This window comes from Hylobates moloch, unplaced genomic scaffold (genome assembly GCF_009828535.3).
Source record: "Hylobates moloch isolate HMO894 unplaced genomic scaffold, HMol_V3 SCAFFOLD_16, whole genome shotgun sequence".
Taxonomy (NCBI): domain Eukaryota; kingdom Metazoa; phylum Chordata; class Mammalia; order Primates; family Hylobatidae; genus Hylobates; species Hylobates moloch.
In genome coordinates, this window is record NW_026652291.1 from 4,585,313 (window position 1) to 4,600,226 (window position 14,914).

General features: G+C 34.2%; 1 long non-coding RNA gene, 12 other non-coding genes and 2 pseudogenes across 14 annotated transcripts; all 15 read right to left on the minus strand.

Moving 5' to 3' along the window:
• Positions 1-74: 74 nt before the first annotated feature.
• Positions 75-14,258, minus strand: LOC116456282 (uncharacterized). Of its 2 annotated transcripts, XR_004244594.2 has the most exons (7): positions 12,177-14,258; positions 11,162-11,241; positions 9,881-9,966; positions 9,247-9,333; positions 4,437-4,523; positions 3,446-3,532; positions 75-1,626 (listed from the first exon to the last, which is right to left on the minus strand). It is a non-coding gene; the product is annotated as an uncharacterized LOC116456282 (long non-coding RNA). The 2 variants fall into 2 exon arrangements; XR_009210170.1 differs by having other exon boundaries at positions 11,162-14,258.
• LOC116456428 (small nucleolar RNA SNORD113/SNORD114 family) lies at positions 247-318 on the minus strand. Its single transcript, XR_004244661.1, has one exon. It is a non-coding gene; the product is annotated as a small nucleolar RNA SNORD113/SNORD114 family (small nucleolar RNA).
• On the minus strand, positions 1,140-1,211 carry LOC116456422 (small nucleolar RNA SNORD113/SNORD114 family). Its single transcript, XR_004244655.1, has one exon. It is a non-coding gene; the product is annotated as a small nucleolar RNA SNORD113/SNORD114 family (small nucleolar RNA).
• LOC116456412 (small nucleolar RNA SNORD113/SNORD114 family) lies at positions 2,081-2,152 on the minus strand. The gene has a single exon (XR_004244645.1). It is a non-coding gene; the product is annotated as a small nucleolar RNA SNORD113/SNORD114 family (small nucleolar RNA).
• On the minus strand, positions 3,033-3,104 carry LOC116456417 (small nucleolar RNA SNORD113/SNORD114 family). Its single transcript, XR_004244650.1, has one exon. It is a non-coding gene; the product is annotated as a small nucleolar RNA SNORD113/SNORD114 family (small nucleolar RNA).
• Positions 4,024-4,095, minus strand: LOC116456430 (small nucleolar RNA SNORD113/SNORD114 family). Its single transcript, XR_004244663.1, has one exon. It is a non-coding gene; the product is annotated as a small nucleolar RNA SNORD113/SNORD114 family (small nucleolar RNA).
• LOC116456451 (small nucleolar RNA SNORD113/SNORD114 family) lies at positions 5,033-5,107 on the minus strand. The gene has a single exon (XR_004244679.1). It is a non-coding gene; the product is annotated as a small nucleolar RNA SNORD113/SNORD114 family (small nucleolar RNA).
• Positions 5,993-6,081, minus strand: LOC116456436 (small nucleolar RNA SNORD113/SNORD114 family; annotated as a pseudogene).
• Positions 7,737-7,808, minus strand: LOC116456457 (small nucleolar RNA SNORD113/SNORD114 family). The gene has a single exon (XR_004244685.1). It is a non-coding gene; the product is annotated as a small nucleolar RNA SNORD113/SNORD114 family (small nucleolar RNA).
• LOC116456431 (small nucleolar RNA SNORD113/SNORD114 family) lies at positions 8,847-8,921 on the minus strand. Its single transcript, XR_004244664.1, has one exon. It is a non-coding gene; the product is annotated as a small nucleolar RNA SNORD113/SNORD114 family (small nucleolar RNA).
• LOC116456413 (small nucleolar RNA SNORD113/SNORD114 family) lies at positions 9,479-9,550 on the minus strand. Its single transcript, XR_004244646.1, has one exon. It is a non-coding gene; the product is annotated as a small nucleolar RNA SNORD113/SNORD114 family (small nucleolar RNA).
• LOC116456420 (small nucleolar RNA SNORD113/SNORD114 family) lies at positions 10,490-10,564 on the minus strand. Its single transcript, XR_004244653.1, has one exon. It is a non-coding gene; the product is annotated as a small nucleolar RNA SNORD113/SNORD114 family (small nucleolar RNA).
• LOC116456434 (small nucleolar RNA SNORD113/SNORD114 family) lies at positions 11,700-11,769 on the minus strand (annotated as a pseudogene).
• Positions 12,619-12,690, minus strand: LOC116456415 (small nucleolar RNA SNORD113/SNORD114 family). The gene has a single exon (XR_004244648.1). It is a non-coding gene; the product is annotated as a small nucleolar RNA SNORD113/SNORD114 family (small nucleolar RNA).
• LOC116456426 (small nucleolar RNA SNORD113/SNORD114 family) lies at positions 13,186-13,260 on the minus strand. Its single transcript, XR_004244659.1, has one exon. It is a non-coding gene; the product is annotated as a small nucleolar RNA SNORD113/SNORD114 family (small nucleolar RNA).
• Positions 14,259-14,914: the final 656 nt, after the last annotated feature.

The following is a 14,914-nucleotide window of genomic DNA, read 5'->3' on the forward strand; positions in this document are numbered from 1 at the left end:
AAAAAAAAAAAAAAAAAAAAAAAAAACAGTGCTTCTTGCCTTATCATATATTGCTATACTGGCCAATGCTTCAACTTTTTCAGCTGTATCTATTTATGTATGTGTTTATTGAGCCTTGCATTGACCAGCTATAAAAATAGAATGAAAATACATCAACACAAATGCCAAAAAAATTATGTTCTATATTTCTGAACTCTGTCTACAGGATCATTTGAAACTGATGCAATAGGCCAGATCTCTTCTGTGACAGACCTCAGAGTTCCAGATACGTATTCATCATATGTGACTCATATGCCACCAGTAGTCACCATCAATCCAGGATGGATCATCTGTTTTTCAATTTAATTCTGCCTCATTAGTTGATTAATTCATTAATTCATTACTAATAATTGTAAATCCTATGATTTACAAAACCCTATGGAGAGCTGTATACATATAAATAATATGTATACAGAATCATTCTAACACGAATACACCTGTTTTATTAATTATCCTCAGCTTTTCATACATGCATTATCAATATAATACTTCATATCACCACCAAATCTATTATTGGGATAGAGTTGGCCATCTTTAATTATATTTTACACCTTTTCATAATTCATAGAATCCTCTTAAACAAAATGCACAAACCAAGATAAAGACTTTGAATATAACTCACACAGATCTGCACACTCCTTTCTAAGCATGGTGCAAACTTAGCTCCCGACCTCAGAGGAATCCTCAAATCAGCAAAGGCATGTCCCTTCTGAGGTGTACAGAGCAGAGAAGATGATAACAATACGAGACATTCCTACTACTGATCCTGGCTTTTCACCCTGCCTCTGACCCAGAACACACATATTGTCTATAATTTATAATGTCTATACCGTAATTAGCCAAATAGATGACAAATAAAACCATTATTTATCTTTCGACTTCACTGTTTTTTATATTAATAGAATATCCTGCTTCACCAGATGTTTTTATTATTAAACTATGTGCCATTTTATTTATATGTTATTGATTACTTTCATTGATCCAATTATAAAAATAGAACAAAAATACACAACCACCAAGAAAAATAAGTACATTCTATATTTCTGAAATCTGTCTATAACATCATTTTAAGCAGAAGGAATGTATACATTTCCACTGTGATGGACCTCAGAGTTCCAGACACGTATTCACTGTCTATGACTGATACGCCACCAGTAGTCATCATCGATCCAGGATTGGTCTTCCTTTTCTCCATTCATGCCTATATTTTTGTGATTAATTTACCAATTCACCAATAACAACATTAAGGAGTCTGATTCAAAGAGCTCCAAGAAGAGCCTTGATATTCCCAATCTGTACATGGAATCATTCTAACATCAATATATCTGTTTCATTACCCTCAATTTTTCATATATGCATTATCAATATAATGCTTCATATCACTCCAATATCTCTCACTTAAATACAGTTGACCATTCTGTTGATATTATAGGCTTTTTGATAATACCCTGAGTCCTCTTAAACAAACCATTCGGGCCAAGATGCGAATGTTGATTACTACTCACATTGGTCTGCAGGCTCCCAACCATGATAAAAACAGAGCACGTGACCATGGAGGAATTCGCAAATCATAAAAAGTGCATCATTCTGAAAGGACAGAAAGCAGAGAAGATAAAATTGAGACATTCTCAACATTGATCCTTGATTTTCACCTGTTATTAGTCATTTTGGCAATCATTATTTGGAGTATATTTCTTTTATTTTCTCTTAATAAAATGAATAACTTCAAAATTACCACTGACTCAGAATATGAACATTGTCTATAATTTATACTATCTATATCATATACCATTTATTTCTTTCTAGATTACATGATTTTAATATGTTAATAGCATTTCTTGCCTTACCACAAATTTTTATAATTGAGCAGTGTTTCAATCATTTTCTATTTATTACATATATGTTTCCTGATTCTCACATTGATTCAATTATAAAAATAGAAGAAAAATTCATAATCACACAGAAAAAACAAACATTCTATATTTTTTAAATCTGTCTGTAACACCATTCGAAACAGAGAATAAGCCAGCTTTTATCTGTGATGGACCTCAGAGTTCCAGACACGTATTCATCATGTATGACTCATACGCCACCGGTAGTCATCATCGATCCAGAGTGTGTCCTATTTTTCTCTGTGCACTTTTACCTTGTCTAATGATTAATTCATTAATTCGCTAATAGTAATTTTAAAACCTTTGGTTCACAAACGCCTCAGAACAGCATTAATATTAATATTCTTTATCTGCATATAGAATCATTCTCACACTGATAAACGTTTCATTAATTATCCTCAGTGTTTCAAATATGTATTGTTAATATAACGCTTCATATCACTCCCATTTCTATCACTGGGCTGCAGCTGGCCATTTTTTATTACAGTGCGGACTTTTTAATAATACACCAAGTCCTCCTAACTCAACCACCCAAACTAAGACCAGAACTTGATTACACACGTTGGTCTGCATGCTCCCAATCAAGAGGCAGACACGGCATGTCACCAGGGAGGAATCCTTGCATCAGCACAAGCCATCTATTCTGAGGAATACAGAGCAGAGACGGTAACAAAACTGAAACATTCTCACTAATGATCCTTGCTTTTCACCTTGCCTTTAGCCTGTCCTTTAGGCATTTATTAGGTGGACTAATATTTATTTCACTTTTTCCTAAGAAAAAGAACAATTTGATCTTGCAAGTGAATAAGAATTTGAACATTATCTGTAACTTATTCTGTCTATATTACTATAAGCCAAAGAGGTAACAGTTATGTACAATATTTCTTTGGACTTCACCGATTTCAACATACATTAATAGTATTTCTTGCCTCAACACATATTTTTATAGTTGTACAGTGCTCACGCATTTTTTCTTTATTTATATGTTTATTGATTCTTGCATTAGAATGAAAATGAAACCAAAACAACTTCATTCTATATTCCTGACGTCAGTCTATAGATTTATGTAAAACAGAGGGAATGGACTAGGTATCTTTTGTGGAGGACCTCAGAGTTCCAGACACGTATTCATCACATATGACTCATACGCCACCGGTGGTCATCATTGATCCAGGATTGGCCCTCCTTTTTTCTATTCAGTTTTACATTGTCTGTTGGTTGCCTCATTAATTCACTAATAATAATTTCAAAGCCTATGATTCGAAAAACTCCAAGAACAGCCTTGATATTTCTGATCTGTATCCAGAATCATCCTAACATTGATATTATCTGTTTCATTAATTATCCTCAGTTTTTCATACATCCATTATCAATATAATACTTCATGTCACTGCCATGTCTACCAACGGGATAACATTGACCATCTTTGACTATATTTCACACTTTTTAATAATACATTGATTGCTCTTAAACAAACCACCGAAACCACAATAAGGACTTTGACCATTACTCACGTTGGTCTCCGTGCTCCTTCCTAAGCATGGTGCAAACAGAGCATGTGACCCTAGAGGAATTCTCAAGACAGAACAAGGATGTCCATTCTGAGGAGTACAGTGCAAAGAAGATAACAAATTTGAGACATTATCACCATTGATCCTTGCTTTTCACATTTCTTTAGTCATTTAGGCTACCATTATTTAGAGTACAGTATATTTATTTCACTTTCTCTTAAAAAGATGAACAATTCTGAATTTGCCACTGACCCAGAATATAAACACTATAATTATCCTCTCTATATCATCATTAGCCAAAGAGGTGACAGACATGTACCACTTATTTCTCCTTGAACTTCACTATTTCCAATACATGTTAATAGTATTTCTTGTCTCACCACCTATTTTTATAATTGAGCAACACTTTACCCAATATATCTTTATTTTTATATTTGTTTATTGATTCTCACATTAACCCAATAATAAAAATAGAATGAAAATATATGAGCACAAAGACCAAAAACAAACCCACTCTATGTTCATGATACCCGTCTAAAGGATTGTACCAAACATAGAAAATGAGCTAGATTTCTTTTGTGACAGACCTCAGAGTTCCAGAGACGTATTCATTGTAGATGACTCCTACACCACCAGTAGTCATCATCGATCCACAGTACAGGTGCTCTTTCTCTCCACTCACTTCTAATTGTTTATTAATGATTTATTAATCCACTGACCATAAATTTTAAAATCATGGTTCATGAAATCCCAATAAGAGCCTAGAGATTCCTAATCCCTACAGTGAACCATTCTAATATGGATACAGCTGTTTCATTCACTATCCTCAGTTTTTCATAGATGCATTATCAATACAATGCTTCACATGAGTCCCATATTTATTGCTAGAATACTACTCATCATCTTTGATTATAATATGCACTTTTTTTAGTAAGTCATTGAGTATTTTGAAATAACCACTCAAACCAAGAGAAGAATTTTAATGATTACTCACATTGGTCTCTATGCTACTAACAAATAGATGCAATCATAGAACAAAGATGCAAGGAGGAATGTTTCAATCGGCTCAAGTGCACCCATTCTGAAGAAAACAAAGCAGAGTCGATATATTAAAAAACAGATGACTCATCCTTTATAATTCTTGCTTTCTGCATTTCATTTACTTAATCATTCAGGTACTTCATAATTTTCCATGAAGTATATGTTTTTTCTCTTAACAAAAGGGACAACCTCAAACTTAGAGGAACTGATTCAGAACAAAAATTGATTCTTAATATTAGTGTCTATATGATCTTAAGCCAAAGAAAGAGGGAACATCTTTGATCCAATATTTTCTTAATGGATGTCAGTTTTCTCTACTTGTATTAACAATCTTGATTGCCTCACTATATACTTTTATAGCTGAACAATGCTGCACTCTCTTCAATTTTATCTATTTACTTATATTTGTTCAATGGTCCTATCATGAATTCCCTAATATTAATAAATCTAAATCTATGAATCTAAAATAAGTACATGGTCTCTATATATCCCAAACATCTGTCTATAGGATTATTCCAAACAGAAGGAATAGACCAAATACGTTTTGTGTTGATGCTCAGAGTTCCACACACATATTACTCATCGTTTATGACTCCTGCACCACTATTTGTAATCGTTGTTCTATGCGTACTCATTGGCCAGCTTTTTCTTCATTCAATCTTACACTTGCAGAGACTGAATCACTAATTCACTGAAAATCAGTGAGTCAGAAAAATGCAAAAATAAAATCTAGAATAGTGCTAACAGCTATCAATACAACCATTTCCCATACACATTCCATCTTGTTCATTTAATGATGTCAACACTAGGGATTAATCAACATCATATTTCACATTATACTTGTTATTGGGCCATAAATAACCATTGATTAATACTTTTTAATAATACCATGAATACTGTCAAACAAATAACTGAAACCAAGACAAGAACATAGGCTATATTCACATTGGTCTCTTTTTGAATGGAGTTAACATGAGAAACTTGATCACTGCAGAGTGCTCAAATCAGCTAATTGCATCTGTGCTGAAGGGTGCTAGGTGGAGATAATGATAAAAAGATTGAGATATTCTGTCTGTTGATCTATAATTTCTTTCATTCACCTAGTCATTTAGGTATTTACTAATTTATGGTAATATTATTTATTTTTCTTCTTATAAACTTCAAACTTGTAATTGACTTGGGGCAATAACTGGCTATTACTTATCAGTAATTATTACTATTGTCTCTATCATCTTTAGTCAGAAATATTATACACGTGGTCCATTTATTATCCATTCCAATGTACATTAGCAATATATTCCTTACTGTATATTTCAGCAATGAACGATGCTTTGTCCTCTTCATTTTTGTTTTATTTCATTTGTACATTTATTTGCTTATTCTGCCATTGCTACTTTACAATATTTTTAAACCTCATACACACAAGACTAATCACAAACTCCTTGTATATTTCCAGTATCTGTCTATTATATCACTTTAAACATGGGAATGAACTAGATTCTATTTGTGTTGGACCTCAAAGTTTCAGATATGTAATATTCTTCACATACAACCAGCATATACAACCACATAAGCCACCAGTTGTCATCAATGGTCCAGGATTGGCCTTCTTTCTCTTCATTCTTACCTACACTTGTTTATTGAGTAATTCATTCATAAAGACAAACACATAAACCACAAAAAAAAAGCTCTTCAATATCACTCACATTCATCTATACTATCACAAAGAGCCTAAATCCCTTTCTTTAAATGAATTCAGTTTTTCACATAGCATTAATCAACATAATACTGCATATCAATCTGAAATAAAACATCAGCATGATTGACCGTCTTTGAATCACTCAAACGAAGATAATTTTTACCATTGCTGATGCTGGTCTCTATGCTCCTAACACATAGATATAAACACAGAGTTCGTGAGCATGGAAGAATATGCAAATCAGAGTACAGGAGATGATTACATATTCTCTTCACTGAGCCACAGATTCCTCCATCCTTTTATATAGTCATTCAGGCATTTATAAATTTACATCAGTATTTATTTCTTTTTCTCTTAGTAAATCAAACATGAAATACACAAGTGAATCAGATCAAAAACCATTACTTCTCACTTCCTGTTATCACCGTTAGTCTAAGACAAAATACACTTGTTCCAATTTATATTAATACTATTTTTCCCTCCTGTATATTTTAACAATGAGCACGCTTTTCCACCTTGATGTTTATTCATTATGTATTTGTTTATCTACTCTATCAGTGATTCCTTATAATTTTTAAGAATCCATGAACGCAGCCAGGCATAGTGGCTTATGCCTGTAATCGCAGCACTTTGGGAGGTCAAGGTGGGTGGATCACAAGGTCAGGAGTTCAAGACCAGCCTGGGCAACATGGTGAAACCCCATCTGTACTGAAAATACAAAAATTAGCCAGGCGTGGTGGCATACACCTGTAATCCCAGCTACTCGGGAGGCTGAGGCAGGAGAATTGCTTGAACCTGGGAGGCAGAGGTTGCAGTGAGCCAAGATCACACCACTGCACTCCAGCCCAAGCAACAGAGAGAGACTCTATATAAAAAAAAAAAAAAAAAAAAAAAAGCATGAACACAAAGATTCTTGTATATCACTGACACCAACTTACTGGACCTCGTAAAGAGAGGAAATGAATGCATACTCCCAATGGTTTGGGTGCTCCTAACACACAGAACCAACCATGGCGCGCATGCCATGGCAGAGTGTTTATATCAGCTGGAATGGGGCCATTCTGAGGAGTATAAACAGAACAGATGATTTAAAAATTCAGACATTCCTCAGGCCGGGCACGGTGGCTCACGCTTGTAATCCCAGCACTTTGGGAGGCCGAGGCGGGCGGATCACGAGGTCAGGAGATCGAGACCACGGTGAAACCCTGTCTCTTTTTTTGTATTTTTAGTAGAGACAGGGTTTCACCGTGGTCTCTACTAAAAATACAAAAAAAATTAGCCGGGCGTGGTGGCGGGCGCCTGTAGTCCCAGCTACTCGGAGAGGCTGAGGCAGGAGAATGCGTGAACCCGGGAGGCGGAGCTCGCAGTGAGCCGAGATCGCACCACTGCACTCCAACCTCGGTGACGGATCGCTCCGTCTCAAAAAAAAAAAAAAAAAAAAAAATTCAGACATTCCTCCAATGATCCTTGCCTTTCACCTTTCGTTTAGTCACTTAAATCATCATTATTTGGAATATATTTATTTCATATTCTCTTAAAACAAACGACTCTGAATTTGCCAATAACAAAGACACTTACTATTCATCACCTTTGACTCGTACACCACCAGTCAACATCATTGGTCCAGAAATGGCCCATCTTTTCTTCATTTGTTTCTACATTGTTTATTGATTAATTCAGCAATTCACTAATAATATGTTTAAAGTGCTATAATGCACAAAACCTGAAAAAAGCCTTGATGTCCCTAATATGTGTATAGAATCATTCTCAGGTCGATGTACCTCCTTTACTAAATATCTCCAGTTTTCTTAAATGAATTAATTAAATGAATTAATCAATATACTACTTCATATCAATTTCATATTTGTCACTGGGCTGCAGTTGGCCTTCTTTAATATATTGTATAATTTTTAATACTGTAGTAACTATCCTTAAAAAGAGCACTCAAGGCAAGAACATTGACTATTACTTACGGTGGCCTCCAAGCTCCTAACACACAGATGCAACTGTACAGCCCGAGGGCATGAAGGGGTGCTTGAGCCAACTCAAGTGAGCCCATTCTGAGGTGTAAAAAATAGGACTGTTGATAAAAAATTGGAGACCTTAGCCGGGCGAGGTGGCAGGCGCCTGTAGTCCCAGCTACGCGGGAGGCTGAGGCAGGAGAATGGCGTGAACCCTGGGGGGCGGAGCCTGCGGTGAGCCGAGATCGCGCCACTGCACTCCAGCCTGGGTGAAAGAGCGAGACTCCGTCTCAAAAAAAAAAAAAAAAAAAAAAAATTGGAGACCTTATGGCCATGGTTCCCTGCTTTGTGTCTACCATTTAGCCAGTAATTAAGGCAAACATGCATTGGGAGGATATTACATTTTCTCTAAAAACGAACAACTTCAAATTTGCCACAGACTCAGAGCATGAACACTGTCTATAATTTAAACTGTGTATCATTAGCCAAAGAGGTAAAAGTCACATACCATTAATTTCTCACTGAATTTCATGTTTTCAACATATAGTAATAGTACTTCTTGCCTTGCCACATATTTCTATATCTGGACAATGCCTCATCTATTTTATCTCGATTTACTTATATTTTTGTTCATTGATTCTTTTATTGATCCAATTATAATAATAGAATGAAAGTGCATGAAAAAAATCACTTTTCTTTTGTGTTGGACCTCAGAGTTCCACACACATATCATCCATTATCCAAGACTCATATGCCAGCAAGTTTTATCATTGATCCAGGAGGGCCCACTTTTCCTCAATTCATTTCTAAGTTTTTATTGATTAATTTAATAATTATAATTTTAAAACTCTGTGATTCACAAAAATTCAAGAGATTTATATCCCTAACATGTACTTAAAATCATTCTCACTTCAATACCTCTTATGTTAATAATTGTAGCATTTCATGTATACACTAAAAAATATAATACCTCATATTAATCCCATGCTTATTACTAAGCTACAGCTCACCTTCTTTCATTATATTTCACACTTTTTAATAATACAGTGACTGCCCATAAGCAAACTATGCAAAACAAGATAAGAACTTTAGCTATTACTCACATTGTTCTCTAGGCTCCTAATGCAGACATGCAATCAAAAAGCTTGTGACCAAGGAGGAATTCTGAAGTCAGCTTGAGTGGGTCCGTTCTGAGAAATATAAATCAGACAAAATGGCAAAAAAAAGACATTCTCTGCATGGAACGAAAAGACCAAAACCAAGATCCTTGTATATTCCCGACAACTGGCTACAGGGTCACTTAAACCAGAGTAAATGAATTACATCTCTTTCACATTGGACCTCAGAGTTCCAGACACATATTCATCGTATATGACTCATACGCCACCAGTAGTCATCATTGATCTAGGATTGGCCCTTTTGCTCTATTGTCACCTACATTTGTTTATTTATTAATTCATTAAATCATAAAATTATAATATTATTATTCACAAAAACTCAAGAAGAGTCCTTATATCCCTAATTTCTATATAGAATTATTCTTACATCAACATAACAGTTTCATTAGCTATCCTATTTTTTATATATGCATTAATTGATATAATGTTTCATACATCTCATATTTATTACTGGGTTATAATTGCATTCATTATATTTCATGCTTTTTAATAATATAGTGAATAATCTTAAGATAAAAGAAATACTGAAACCAAGAAAAGAATGTCAGCCATTATTCACTTTAATCTCTGTGCTCTTAATATACAGAGGCAACCACAGAGCTCATGGCCATGGAAGACTGCTTAGATCACCTGAGCGTATCCATTCTAAGGGTATGAAGCAGAGCAAATGATAATAAAATTAAGACCTAATTTCCATTGATTCTTGATTCCTGCTTTCTGTATTTCATTTACTAGGTCATTTAGGTATTTATTATTTGTTCACTCTGTGTGTGTGTGTGTGTGTGTGTGTGTGTGTGTGTGTATTTATCTTATGCAAAGGAACACTTCTATCATGAGACTAACCCAGAACAATAAAGTCAACTCTTCCTTATCAATTTATATATGATTCTTACCAAAAGTAGTAATATCTTTTATCCACTTATTTGTAAATGAATGTCAGTGCTTTAAATTTTGATTAGTAATATTTCTTGCCTCCACACATACGGACCGTGCTTGACCCTCTTGTTTTTTATACATTAATTTATATTAGTTTAATGAATCTATCATTGATCCAATGGTAATAATAAATATCAATTTATGGAATCAATACATAGATATTATTTATATATTCCTGACATTTCTCTGTAAGTCAATTTCAACAGAGAGAATAGACTAATTATGTGTTGTGTTGGACCTCAGAGTTTCAGACACATATCATTCATCGTCCATAACTCCAATGCCACCATTTGTCATCACTGGTCCATGATTGGGTCTCCTCTCCTTCATGTGTTCCTACATTTTTATCAATTAAATGATCATATTATTGACATTAATAAAAACAAATACATGGTTCAAACAAAGCCAACAAGTCTTTGAATATCTATAACATCTACAGAGTCACCTTCAACACAGACTAGATCTCTTTCATTTATTGACCTCAATGTTGCACATGATAAATTAAACAACATACTGTTTCAATCATATTAATCACTGAGCCATGGTTAACTGTGTATTAACTTAATACTTTTAAATTTTTTGATTGACAGATAAAATTGCTTGTATTTATCATGCACAACATGATGTTCTGAAGTATATATACATTGTGGAATAACTAAATCTATCTAACTGACATATGTATTAAATCTCAGAGTTATCATTTTGCGGTGAGAACACTTAACATCTACTCTCTAGCATTTTTCAAGAATATGATTTATAAAATTAACTATAGTCACTATGTTGTATAATATTTCTCTTGAACTTATTTCTCCTCTCTGAGTAATTTAATACATTGTATAGTAATACCAAGAATATCTTCAAACAAATTACTGAAACCAAGATAAGAACTTTGACCATAACTCACCTTGGTCTCTTTCCAAACACAGAGGTGACACAACAATCTTGATCCCAACCGAACGGTTGAAACAGCTCGCTGCATCCATTCTGAAGAGTAGAAAGCACAGAAAAACATTGAGATGTTCTCTCCATTGATCCACGTTGTCTACCATTTGTTAACACTGCCTTTTAGGCTTTTATTAATTTATGCTAATATTTATATATTTTGCAAGTAATAAACTTCAAAACTTGCAACTGAATGAGAGCAAGAACTGTTACCTATTACAGTCTATGTCATCCTTAGTCCAAGACATAATATCCTTGATCAATTTATTACCCATTCCATTTCTATTAATATTCATTTTCCTTACTATGAAGCTTAGTAATAAATAATGCTTCACCCTCTTCATCTCTATTAATTTACAAATTTGTTTATTCTGCCCTTGATTCATTTACAATAATATTTTTTAAATTCATGAACACAAATATCAACAAGGTCCTCATATATTCTGACATCAGTGCATAAGATCCCTTCGAAATGGGGAATGGATTACACCCCATTTGTGTTGGAACTCAGAGTTCCAGACACGTGGTGTTCATTATGCATGACTCATACCAGTAGTCATCATCAGTCCAGGATCTCTTTGATTTCGCACTAATACAAATTTATCCATTGATTAATTTATTAATAAGAAATACACATCAGTCAGTAAATACAAGAATAATATTCATAAAGATTCCTAACATTCATCTACAGATTCATTTCTGCAGACTAAATCTCTTCATTACCATCTTCTGTGGTAATGATCTTCTTTGGTCCATATATTGACCAATCAGTACAATATGTCTATCAATCTGATAGTAAAATTGGCATGTTTGGGTCTCTGGTTATATTTAAGACATTTTAATAATATAGGAAATATCTTTTTTAAAAAGCTACACCAGTAAAGACAAGAACATTGACTATTACTCACATTGGCCTTCATATTCTAACACGAGATACAGCCAATGTGCTGGTGAGCAGGGATGAGAGATTGACTCACCTCTAAAGCATCCATTCTGAGGAGTGCAGAGCAAAACAGATGACTAAAAAATGAGAAAATCCTCCATTGATCCTTGCTTATCATCTTCCATTTAATCATTAATTCAGGCAATCATTACTTGGAGGATATTTATTTCCTTTTCCCTTAAAATGAAAATTTTGAACTTGCTACTGACTCAGAACAAACACATTATCTAATTAATACTGTCCATATCATCCTTTGCCAAAATAAACCATTATGTACCATTTACTTCTCTTTGGATTTTAGTGTTTTCTATATATATTAACAAAATTCCTTGCATCACTACAAATTTTTATAATTAGACAATGTTTCCCCCATTTTACCTTGATTCATTTATAAATTTGTTTACTGATTCTTTCATTGACCCAATCATAATAATCACATAAGAATGCATGAACAAAAAGACCTGATTTCTTTTGTGAAGGACCTCAGAGTTCCAGACCCATATTCATCATGTATGACTCATACGCCACCAGTGGTCATCATCGATCCAGGATTGGGCCTCCTTTTCTCCATTCATTTCTGTATTGTCTGTTGATTTAATCATTAGTTCACTAACAATAAATTAAAACCCAAATTTGATTCACAAAACCCCAAGAACAGCCTTGATATTCTTAATCTGTACATATTATCATCTCATCTCCATGTATCTCCTGCTTTAATTATCTTCAGCTTTTCACACATGTATTAATCAATATAATGATTCATATTTGTCTTTTGTAACAGCGGGCGTTATGTGATTATATTTCACACTTTTTAGTAATGCAGTGAATACCTTAAACCACCTAAACCACACCAAGAACTTTGACTATTACTCACATTGATCTCTAGGCTCTAACGCAGAGATGCAGCCATAAGGCTGGTGGCCATGGAAGAATGCATAAATCACCTCGAGATTATCACTCTAAGGAGTACAAAAAAGGGAAGATGATTTTTTCTAAACTAGATATTCCTCCACTGATCCTTGCTTATTGAGGTGTTTTGTATGCTGGACCTCAGAGTTCTAGACACGTATTATTCATCACCCAACACTCATACGCCGGCAGTTGTCATCATTGGTCCAGGAAGGCCTGCTTTCTCTTCATTCTTCACTACATTGTTTATTAATTAATTCACAAATTCACTGATAATATTTTTTAAAGCCTACGATTCACAAACCTCCAACAAAAGCATACCAATTTGTTAGGTATCCATCATTATTCACATATCAGTATTTAAATTTTATAATTTATCCTCTGTTTTTCATATATGCATTAATCAGTATAATGATTCATGTTAATCCCAAATTATGATGTTTACATTAGGCCTTTTGTGATTATATTTCACACTTTTTAATAATATAGTGAACATCCTTAAACAAACCACCGAAGCCATGACAAAAATTTTGACTCTTACTCACATTGGTCTTAATAGAGATTCAGTCATACAGTCATAACCATGTGAGAATTCTTAAATCAGCTCAGATGAGTCCAGTGTGAGAAATACAGGACAGAACAGATGATTTTAAAACGAAGAAGGAGAACAGACATCTGAGACGTTCTCTCCATTGATCCTTGCTTTTCACCTTTAGTCAGTCATTTCAGTAATCACACATTTAGAGTATTTTTTTCTCTTAAGAGAATGAATAAATTCAAAATCGCCATCTATCCAGAACATGAACAGTGTCTGTAACTTATACCATCTACACCATCCTGAGCTAAGGAGGTAAGAGTCATGTAAAATGTATTTCAAATTAGAATTTAGTGTTTTCATAATATATTAGTAGTGTATTTTTGCTCACTACATATTTTTAATTTGAACAATACTCCATTAATTTATTTACTTATTGATTGGTTATTTCATTGATCCAATTATAATACTAGAATGAAAATATATGAACGCAAAGATCAAGCCCAAGATCCTTGGATATTCCCAACATGGGCCTAGCGGATGCCTTATATCAAGAATATGGAATATATGTCTTTTGTATTGGACATCAAAGTCCAGACATGTTTTACTCATTGTATATGGCTCACGCCATCATTAGTCTCAATTTTCATTCATTTCTACCTTTGTTTTGAATAAATCATTAATCAATTTATAAGAGTAAAATAAGAACATGATTCACAAAAACCTATGAACACGATGCCAGACATACCAAGCATCTGTCTACAGAATCCTTTTCCACATTAGACAATGTCACTTTCATTCATTCACCTCTACGTGGCACATTATTGATTAATAAACATACTCTTCTATATTATGTTAATCATTGGGCCATGGTTAATTATAATAATTTAAAATTTTTAATAATACTGTGAATACCTTTAGACAAGTACCCAAAGGAAGACAAAAATTTTGGCTATTACTCACATTCGTTTCTTTCCAAACACAACAGCAATACAGGTTTCCATCAAGCAGAAGCCCACTTGATGCATCCATTCTGATCCATCTTCATATAAAGCAGAGAAGATGATAAAAAATTGAGAATTTCTCTCTACTGACTGATATATTCCACTATTCGTTTGTATTATCTTTTTGGCGCAGTGGCTCACGCCTGTAATCCCAGCACTTTGGGAGGCTGAGGTGGGTGGATCACCTGAGGTCAAGAGTTCGAGACCAGCCCGGCCAACACGGTGAAACCCCATCTCTACTAAAAATACAAAGATTAGCCAGGCGTGGTGGTGGGTGCCTGTAATCTTAGCTACTTGGGAGGCTGAGACAGGGGAATCACTTGA